A 10,056-nucleotide genomic window follows, 5' to 3' on the forward strand; every position below is an offset into this window, starting at 1 on the left:
GGTGCTGGGATGGGCAGAACAGGAGAAAGCAGCAGGCCAGGAAGCTAGAATCATGGAGGGTGATGCAGCAGAGCCGCCCCAGGAAGGTGGGGTGCCACCTTCAGCCTTGCCTTTCTTTGAGAGGGTTCTGCTAGGCCTATCCCTGTGTTACCAGTATTGACAGGAAAGAACTTTATGGCCACATCTTTTACTACAGTTCATTTCCTTGAGAATTTCCTTTAGAAATTTTAGTGGTTTTCTCTTCTCCCCTCATCCTAAGATAATACAGTGATGAACATCACTATGCCTAATAATTTTATTTGTACACATTAAAAATCAGGGTATAATTTAATTTCAGATACAGTACTATTGAGAAAAAATGCAAGCATTTTAAAGCTAAAATGATGCACATTGTCAGTTCTGCATCAAAAAAGTACCATTTTAGACTTTTTTTTAATCTGTTGGAGAATGGGTATGCACCACACCTTAGCCAGCCCTGGGAATTTGTGACACACTGTTTAAAAAAGTAATTCAAATTGGATGAAATTACTTGTTTCTAGCTGGGAAGGTTTCTGGAATCTACAAAGCAGAGGGAGATTTTGGCAGGCTATCTAGATGAGTGAAGAAAAACTGGTTTAGTCATCTGGAGAACTGTGTGGGTCTAAAGCAATTCCACTTGCATAAACCATGCTGAGTGGCAGTTATGTCCCCATATCCACACTGATTTCCTCTGACAGCTGAAGCACAAAGCTAAAGTCTCCCAGTATGAGTGTATTGCAGCCCATTTTTCTTGTTTTAAACCACTATGCTATTTTTAGAAGTGAAAAAATGTCTAATAATTTAGGTATACGTTAATGAGTGACTTTAGATGTTTTTAATTTTTATGTATAATTTTGCTGGATTAGCTTTTTGTATGTGTGTTGTCAGGTGAGACAGAGGCAACACATTTCTAATAATTTGTCTGTTGTTTCTGAGGTAGGGTCTCACTCTAGCCCAGGCTGACCTGGAATTCACTACGTAGTCTCAGCGTGGCCTCGAACTCACAACAAAACCTCTGCCTCCCAAGTGCTGGGATTAAAGGTGTGCACCACCATGCATGGCTGATAAATTTTTAAACAAAGCCAGCAACAATGTCCTCTTCCAGAACATGAGGGTGAGTTTTTATTTTTCTACTGTGTCCTGGCATATGGTTAGGAGGGGCCTTCTCCAAAATGACACCTGGGTAGAATGCTGTGAGACCCGCTTGCATTCATTCATTGGAAACTGGACCATAAGGTCTTAGCCTCCAAGTCTTATCTTGATTAGATTATCTAAAGAGAAGCAAGGGTGAGCATCAAACCTGGCCATGCAGAAGAGGAAACCATCCATTCCCTTATGGTGAGGAGAGCTCAGCTTGTGGTCAGAACTTTTGATGTGGGTTTCTTCTTTCCCAGCAGTGGCCAGGTTAGGAGTGACAACCTCATCACCAGAAGTTAAGAAGGATTTCTCACATTAGACAGTGGTCACAAGAAAACCAGACATTCAACCTGTCTGTCACAAATTTTTACAACTGGCCTACCACTTTGTTCCTAAAATCCATTAAGACTGAAGGGAGCCAGTCCTTTATCACAGTAAGTTACCATGAGAAACCCAGGTTGCAGCCTATCCACTCATATCCAACATCCCAATACCCTAAGATGGGGTACTCCCTGTTCTGTCCAGGCTCAAACTTCAGCATGGGTAAACCCCTCTATACCCTCAATCTCAAGAGGTTGTGTTTTAGAGTAGCAATCGTGGATGTCAGAAACTCACAAGGGGTTGAGCATAGAGAGGGTTTTCTATGGCTACACTCTGAACCCTGTAGGACAATTGGCGAAGGTCATGACCTTCATTTGGAAATAACATGAGAAGTCTGAGTGTGAGTGCTCCAGTACAGATCTGACTCAAAGACCTGTTCCACAGCAGACACCAGTGTCCTCACAGATCAAGTAACCCCATGAGACTAAGATTTCAGGGGTGATTAAAGATCCTAGACAACCTGCAGGGCACCTTCTGGATAAGTGCTTTTAAACTGGGTCAGAGCATCATGTTACCTAGGAAGGAATACACATGGGCCATTTGCATTCAAAAGAGTCTCAAGATATACACTGGCCTATGGTCAGGCAACAGGTTCTTCTGGGACCTGGCTTTGTAAGCTTGGGCAAGATATTTACTGTCCTGGAGAGAACTCACTTTCCCAGAAATCCATTCACAGAACCAATTCCATGAGAATTGTAGGGGATTCCCACAACTCACATTCCAGAACCTTAGTTCTGAGAGTAGTTCAGCAAGTCTCAGGAGGAGTCTAGGACCTGATATATGTCTTGTATTTAATTATGGAATAATTCAAACATGTACAAAACTAGAATAGTATAATGGATCCTAGCCACTCTAAGCTACTTTAGTAGGTGTAGTTCCTAGATATGTTAATTGTCTATGCTTTTGCATTTATATTTCTTCACAAGATGCAGAATTTAAAAATATCCATGAAAGGATTATACAGTAGGAAAAATTGGCAGTGGCTCCTTAATACCAGAAATCCTATCGGTGTTCAAAAATCTATTTATAGTGTTTAATTTTTTTTAAGGGCTGTGAGATGGCTTAGATGGTTAAGTGCTTGTCTGCAAAGCCAAAGGACTTAGGTTTGATCCCCCAGGATAGGACCCATGTAAGCCAGATGCACAAGGTGGCCCATGTGTCTGGAGTTTGTTGCAGCTCCTAGATATCCTAGTGCACCCATTCTCTCTCTCTCTCTCTCTCTCTCTCAAACAAAGCATTTTTATTTTAAGTCCAAATTAGGTTTATGTATAATAAGCATCTTAAATAATTTAAGGATAACATTAGTTTTAATAATTTGAAACATGAAGCCATCATATTGGTAAATAAAATAGTTATATATGGCAAAAGAACAATTTTTTGTTGCTCAGATTTAAGAAAACAATTTTTGTCTTTTTAAATACTTATTTACAACTTCCATCAATATACACCATAATCACAATCCCCTCCCACCATTTTCCTTTGTCCCCCATCAGCCTTCCACCAAATCCCTTCTTTCCAACTAGTCCCTGGTCTATTTTGATGTCATCCCCCTCTTCCTATTATGTAACTCATATGTAGGTAGCATCAGCTACAGTGAGGTCATCAGTGCCAAGGTCATTTTGTATCTGAAATTATAGAATTACAAAGCACTCCTCACCTTCGTCTCTTAGATTCTTTTCCTCACCCCTCTGGCAGTGGTCCCTGTGACTTGGAGGGTGGGATAGATGTCTTACTTAATGCTGAACACTCCACTGTCACTTCTCAGCATTTTGATGAGTTTTAAGTTTCCCCAATTGTTATCACCATCTGGAAAGAGAAGCTTCTTTAACTAAAAGAGAGTAGCATTAATATATGTGCACAAACATCAGTATTTAGAGGGCAGTTTGGTGGGCATAGTATATCTATACAGCTAAACAACAGTAATAGTGTTCTGCCTAGAATTTATGACCCTCCCAGCCACAAGCTATTGATTAGGTGTTCAGTACCATACAGGAATTCTCTTCTATGTAGTAGCCTTAACTTTAATCAGAGAGCAGTTGGTTTCCTTACCTTCTCGGCTGGAATAGAGCACCAACCTAAAGAGCAGCTGATAGGAGGAACGTTTCTACTTTGGCTTACAGTGTCAAGCTAAAGCTTTGTGATGGCAGGGGAAAGCATGACATGAGCAGAGGCTAGTCTTCCACAACAGGTGGAAAACAGCAGCAAGAGAGTGGCCAATCTCTGGCAAGGGGGAAGCTGGCTATTACACCCTGTAACAGACAGCTTCAGGTTCACTGAGATGAACTTTCAGACCAGGCACAGTTATGGAGGAAGGGATTTATTGAAGCTTACAGATCCAGGGGAAGTTCCATAATGGCAGAAGAAGCTGGCCTGCCTTCCCAGGCCCAAGCAGATACAGAGAAGCACAAGCCTAAAAGCCAAACACCACAGCACACTTCAGGAACTCCAGCTAGGCCCACTTTGCATATCTTTATATTGAAATTGGAGACCCATCTCCACAACTTAAGATCCACCCAGTGACATTGCCTCCAGCCAGGTAACCAGCAGATGCAAACTACAAACAAACAACTGAATATATTGGGGGCCATCTATTCTATTCAAACCACCACACACCCCTAAACCCCCTCCAACAACACATCTCTCCTAGCAAAGCTCCACCTCCCAACTGTCATCAGGTGGGGACCAAGCATTCAGAACACATGAGTTTATGGGGACATCTGATGCAAACCACCACACTACTAATGCACCAGTTGGCACATCTATCCTGGATGGCCAGGCCTAAAGCTTACAGCGTCCACTGTTGGTTAAGGCCAGTGATGACTTTTCTCCATCAGGCTGCATAGCTCTTTCCAGCATCATGACAGCTAGTGAATAAGAGAAGGCTTTCAGCTCAACTCCAGTTTGATTTCTCAACAACCTACAACCTGTGGTGTAAACATTTACTTTTTATTAGTATACAAATAATTTAAATTATTTTATTTTTATTTATTTCAGAGAGAGAATGAGAGAGACACAGACAGAGAGTGAATATGAGCATGCCAGGGCCTCCCACCACTGCAAATGAACTTTAGATGCTGAGCCATCTCTCCAGCCCAAGTATTTAGCTTTTTTACTTGCTTGTTTGTTTGTTTTTAAGTAGGATCTCACTCTAGCCCAGGCTGACCTGGAATTCACTATGTAGTCTCAGACTGGCCTCGAACTCACAGCGGTCCTCCTACTTCAGCCTCCCAAGTGCTGGGATTAATGATGTGTGCCACCATGCCTGGCGAGAATGATTTTTTAGTATGTTTTCAAACAAATTTGTTTCCCTTCCCCAAACCTGTCCCTATCCCCTCTCTTTCCTTTGTGTCCTATCTACCCTCAACTCAGCCTCTGTTCTGCTTTCATACTAATGTTTCCTTTTGTTCTTTCCCCCTTTCTCATCATCTCATGTTCCCTCTCATGCTCTCTTAGAACCATAGCCCATACTCAGCCTCATGTCCTCTTTATTTACATACATGTGAACATTAAAAGTTAGGATCCAGGTCAGGTGTAGTGGTGCACACCTTGAATCCCAGCACTTCGGAGGCTGAGGTAGGAGGATCACTGTAAGTTTGAGGCCACCCTGAAACTACGTAGTGAGTTTCACCCTGAGACTATGTAGTTTCTCCAGGTCAGCCTGGGCCACAGGGAAACCCTACCTCCAAAAAAAAAAAAAAAAAAAAAAAAAAAAAATTCGTATTCACATAAGAAAGAGTACATGTAATTTTGATCTAACTAGGGTTGTTACCACATTTTCTCAATTAATCCATGTTTCTGTAGTTTTCATAACTTCATTTTTATTTATAGCTGAGTAAAACTCCATTGTGTATATGTGCTACATTTTCATTAACCAGTCATCAATTGATAGACATTTAAGTTGAATCCATCTTAAATATTTTTTTTATCCATTAGTGTCCCTCAATCTCAGTTTTTTCTTTACAGCATTTCTGTTGCTGAAGAAACTGGGTTGTTTGTCTTTTAGATTTTTCCACAATCTGGATTTAGCTGGCTGTATCTTACCTCCATGTTTATTTTCTAAAAATCAGTACTTTGACCTGGAGGTTTGATTAGATTTAGGTTCAAACATTTTGACAAGACTACATCATAGGAGATGTAGTGCATTTCCTCAAGGGCACATGAAGTCTACCATATCTTTTTTGTGGTATTAGAAGCTGTGGACGGCCAGTGCCTGAGTTCACTGATTCATTGGGGTTGCAACTGATCAGTCCCTTGTCACTTATTAGCAGCAGTAACTGAAACCTCCCCTGGGAAAGCACCTGCCTATCCCACAGTACAGTTCCTGCAGGACAGGTAACCTCTTTCAGTTCCCAGTTTCCAAAGTCACTTTGATACACAGTATCACTGTCGTCCTCCAAAGTGATCATTGTTGTTATTTTCAGTATCCTGTAACTTCATGGACCCTAACATGTCTGTGCTTCAATGCTTCCCAGTTCCTATACTGAGAATTCCTCTCTTTGACCAGGGAGAGCCTCTTCAAGCTCCTGGATGTTTCTGATGGATGGCATTGTTCTTTCATGGCTTCCTAGGTTTCTGAAATAACAAGTTCTCCAGGCATATCTTCTGTGATTTCCTACTCCAGACTTAAAACTGCCATTTCTCCAAGGAGCTTTAGTGAAACTCATATTAGTAAAAGACTCCTCAGATAATTCTGATGTGCTGTCAAGTTTAAGAACTGATGGTTCAGATCTGAGCTTCCTTCCTACTCCAAGATGCTGCTGTTCTCCTTCCTGAATATTAGTTGCAAAAATAGATTTTAAGTTATTTGTAAACATTTATGAAATAAGTTTTAGTTAATATGTACTGTTTTTACCTTCCTCATTGTGCTATAAATTGATATAATCTTTTAAAATGCAATTGGGGTAAATGTATCATGTCTTAAGTATTCTTTATTCTTTGATCTTGAAATCCCACTTAAAATCTGATCTTAGGAAACAATGGAAAAAATATAGAAAAATATGCGCATACCAGAGCTGTACTTGAAAACTAAAAAAAAAAAAAAAAAAAATAGTTTGAACATCCAAAAATAGTGGAACAGTTTGAGAGGGTTCTGATAATTCACTGGAAATAATATTATGAGGCCATTAAATAATGTCTAGGAGGATCATCCAGCCAGATGCAAAACTGTATTTGTGGTGTTCCATTAACATGTGCATATATAAAAAGTTCAAACAGGGACTGGAAAGATGGCTTAACAGTTAAAGGTGTTTGCAAAGCCTGATGGCTTAGGTTTAATTTCCCAGTACATACATAAAGCTAGATGCAGAAAGTGACATATGTGTCTCTCAAATACATACATAGTTAAACAAATTTTTTTTTGTTCATTTTTATTTATTTAGTTGAGAGTGACAGATAGAAAGAGGCAGACAGAGAGAGAGAATGGGTGCGGCAGGGCCTCCAGCTACTGCAAATGAACTCCAGACGTGTGTGCCCCCTTGTGCATCTGGCTAACATGGGTTTTGGGGAATCAAGCCTCGAACCAGGGTCCTCAGGCTTCACAGGCAAACGTTTAACCACTGAGCCATCTCTCCAGCCCATAAATATTTTTTTAAAGTTTATTTTTTTACTTATTTATGTGCTACGAGAGAGAGAGAGAGAGAGAGAGAGAGAGAGAGAGAGAGAGAGAGAGAGCAAGTGTGGACATGCCAGGGCCACTTGCCACTGCAAACAAACTCCAGAGGCTTTGTACGTCTGGATTTCTGTGGGTGTTTGTGCAGGTCCTGGGGATCTGACGCCTGTGGTCGCCCAGGTCTCCTCAGCCTCTCGTGCTTGTGCTCTTAACCACTGAGCTACCTCTCCGGCCCTCCCCCGACATTTTTAACTTTCATTTTATCCTTGCCACATCTTGAACCTACTTATTTGCCACTACCTGACATCTAAGTTGTTTCTATTTTGTTTTATTACAAAAACCATGCAATGAACAGCCTTTGAGCATTGTAAAAACACTTCAAAGAATCTCTTCACTGAAATATAAATCCCTTGGAGTGGAATTGCTGAACTGAAGGGTAGGAACATTCTACAATTTTGATAGTATTTAAATTTCCTCAAATCTCCTAATAATCTTATTGGGTAAGGGCTATGGAATCAAGGTGGTGAGGTAAGATCAGAGAGAGGAGGGACCGGGGCACCCGGACATGAGGGAGACAGGAACGCGGAACAAGTCAGGGTTTGCTGAACTGAATTACAGTCCATAGAGTCCAGGCCCTAGTGAAAAGGACACACTTATTGTCACTATACTGGATTATTAATTTCAGAACAACAGGCTTTGAGTTTTCATTTTGGACTGGATTCCCCCAGTTACGTAGCTCATTATGGTAGGGATAGAAACAGGCATGTGGCCAGGCGTGGTGGCACATGCCTTTAATGTCAGCACTTGGGAGGCCGAGGTAGGAGGATCATTTTAAATTTGAAACCACCCTGAGACTACGTAGTGAATCCCAGGTCAGCCTGAGCTACAGTGAGACCCTACCTTGAAGAAGAAAAAGAGAGAGAGAGAGAGAGAGAGAGAGAGAGAGAGAGAGAGAGAGAAACAGGCATGTGAAGGAGGAGCTAGCTCATTTATGTGGATTTACCTCCTCTGATGTCAAAGGACCTGGCTCTCTCCTGGGAAGGTTGGTTCTCACTGGAATCTGAGGACCAGGGACAAAGCAAGATTGGGGCACTGCAAGAGCTTGTGCTTATTGGCTCCTCTAGTGACCCATCTTGGAATCCTGCTTATACTTGTCTTCAGACCAGCACTGTTAGCATGGTTATTCCTGGCCCCACCTGGGGCCTATAGAGCCACAGGTTCAGGAGGGGCCAGGCCAGCAATCAGTCAAGTTCTCCAGGTGATTGTAAAAAATACTCAAGTGTGGGAACTACTGCCTAGACTAACCCAGAATCCAGTTGTAATAGTGAGGCTGGTTTTCAGAATATATCTGTAGTGTGTCCTCTTGGGAGCAGAGATACTGAGAGGCTGAACTTGCCTCTTGCCCAAGGAGGGATTTCTCCCCCTGTGTCAGCCTCAAAGAAGAGCTCTTGAGGTTCCAGGACTCCTGGAAAGCTAACTTGCTTTTTTCCCCTCTCCATTAAGAACACAGTCCACTGGGCTAGTAAAATGCCATGCAGGCCTCACTCTGTAGGGCCCCTGGTGAATCCAAGACATAGTCTATAATATTTCCTCCCCACATGGGAGGATAAAGGAGAGCTATGCAAAGAAAAAGAGTCTAACAGACTTATTAATGGTGTGAGTTCTGCTTTTGAGAAGATAAAAGCCACAGTGTTAGCTAATAGCTTTATGATCAGATTTTAGACTCCAGGAAGTTACACATATCTAAGGTAAATATCTTTGTCAGGAAAGGGGCCCCTTGGGATGCACAGAATATGAGAATATTAGAATTGAAAAGGGCAGCTCGAGATGGTAATAAAGTCGTGTCTCATGTAGGAATAATATTGAAAAATGCTAACGCAGATGACTGAAACTCTCTGTGGAGTTAGCTCTTCACGCTGTGGCCTGGTAGAATAGGCATTAAGGCAATATTTAGAATGGAATTACAGCAACGTGCTGGGCATGATGGGTGAGCCGGATCTTCATGTCTCTTCCATGTTCCCAGTGGCTAGAGAGGGCAAATATCCCTGGGACTTGTGGTGGGTGGAGCTTAGGGGGCACCTGTATTTTGAGACTGCAGAGACCTGCCTGACTCCCACTGCGCGGAGGACTTTCAGGGTGCCCAGGGAAGAACACATGGCAGCCTGAGGGCAAATGTGGAGTGTTCAACCTTCCCTACTCTGGGAACTTGGGCAACCCCCAAACCCTGAGGCCAACCTGGAGGACCACTTCCCACCAAATACTTGTGTTGCACAGGGGGCAGAGTGAGACCCTCCTTCCTGCGCGCCTTGTGCTTCTCCCAGTATGCTCGGAGCGCCTTTGCGGCCTGCAGAGCTGGAGAACAGGCACTCTTCCCCGGCCTGAAGGTCCACAGGAGCACCTGCATCATGGAAACTGCCGAAGGCTTGCAGGGCTTCCTGATGGGCATCTGATTTTAACTTTTTTTTTGTTGGTGTTTCTTCAAAGTAGGGTCTCACTTTAGCCCAAGCTGGCCTGAAACTCACTGTAGTCCCAGGTTGGCCTCGAACTCACAGAAATCCTCCTATCTCTGCCTCCTGAGTGCTGAGATTAAAGACATGTACCACCAAGCCTGGTTCAATTTTAACATTTTCTTAGTAGTACTTTCCCCTGAAAGGAATCTCTGGGCTGTCCTTAGGCCCGCTGACCACAGCCACATCAGCAGTGCCTGTTGAAGATGTGCCCAGGGCAGAAGGTGACAGATTGATTCAGAGAATTTTCTCTAAGCTACAGGTGTGAAATAAAAAGATGGGTTCAGGGTGTCATAATGGATGACAAAGGCTCCGCAGGATAGAATGAAATTGACACCAGGCAGGCAGGAAACACTGATGTGGTCTGAGCAGGTGGTCCTGGTCTCATGCCCCCGAGCTGCTGGG

The sequence above is a fragment of the Jaculus jaculus genome, chromosome 17 (assembly GCF_020740685.1).
Source record: "Jaculus jaculus isolate mJacJac1 chromosome 17, mJacJac1.mat.Y.cur, whole genome shotgun sequence".
Taxonomy (NCBI): domain Eukaryota; kingdom Metazoa; phylum Chordata; class Mammalia; order Rodentia; family Dipodidae; genus Jaculus; species Jaculus jaculus.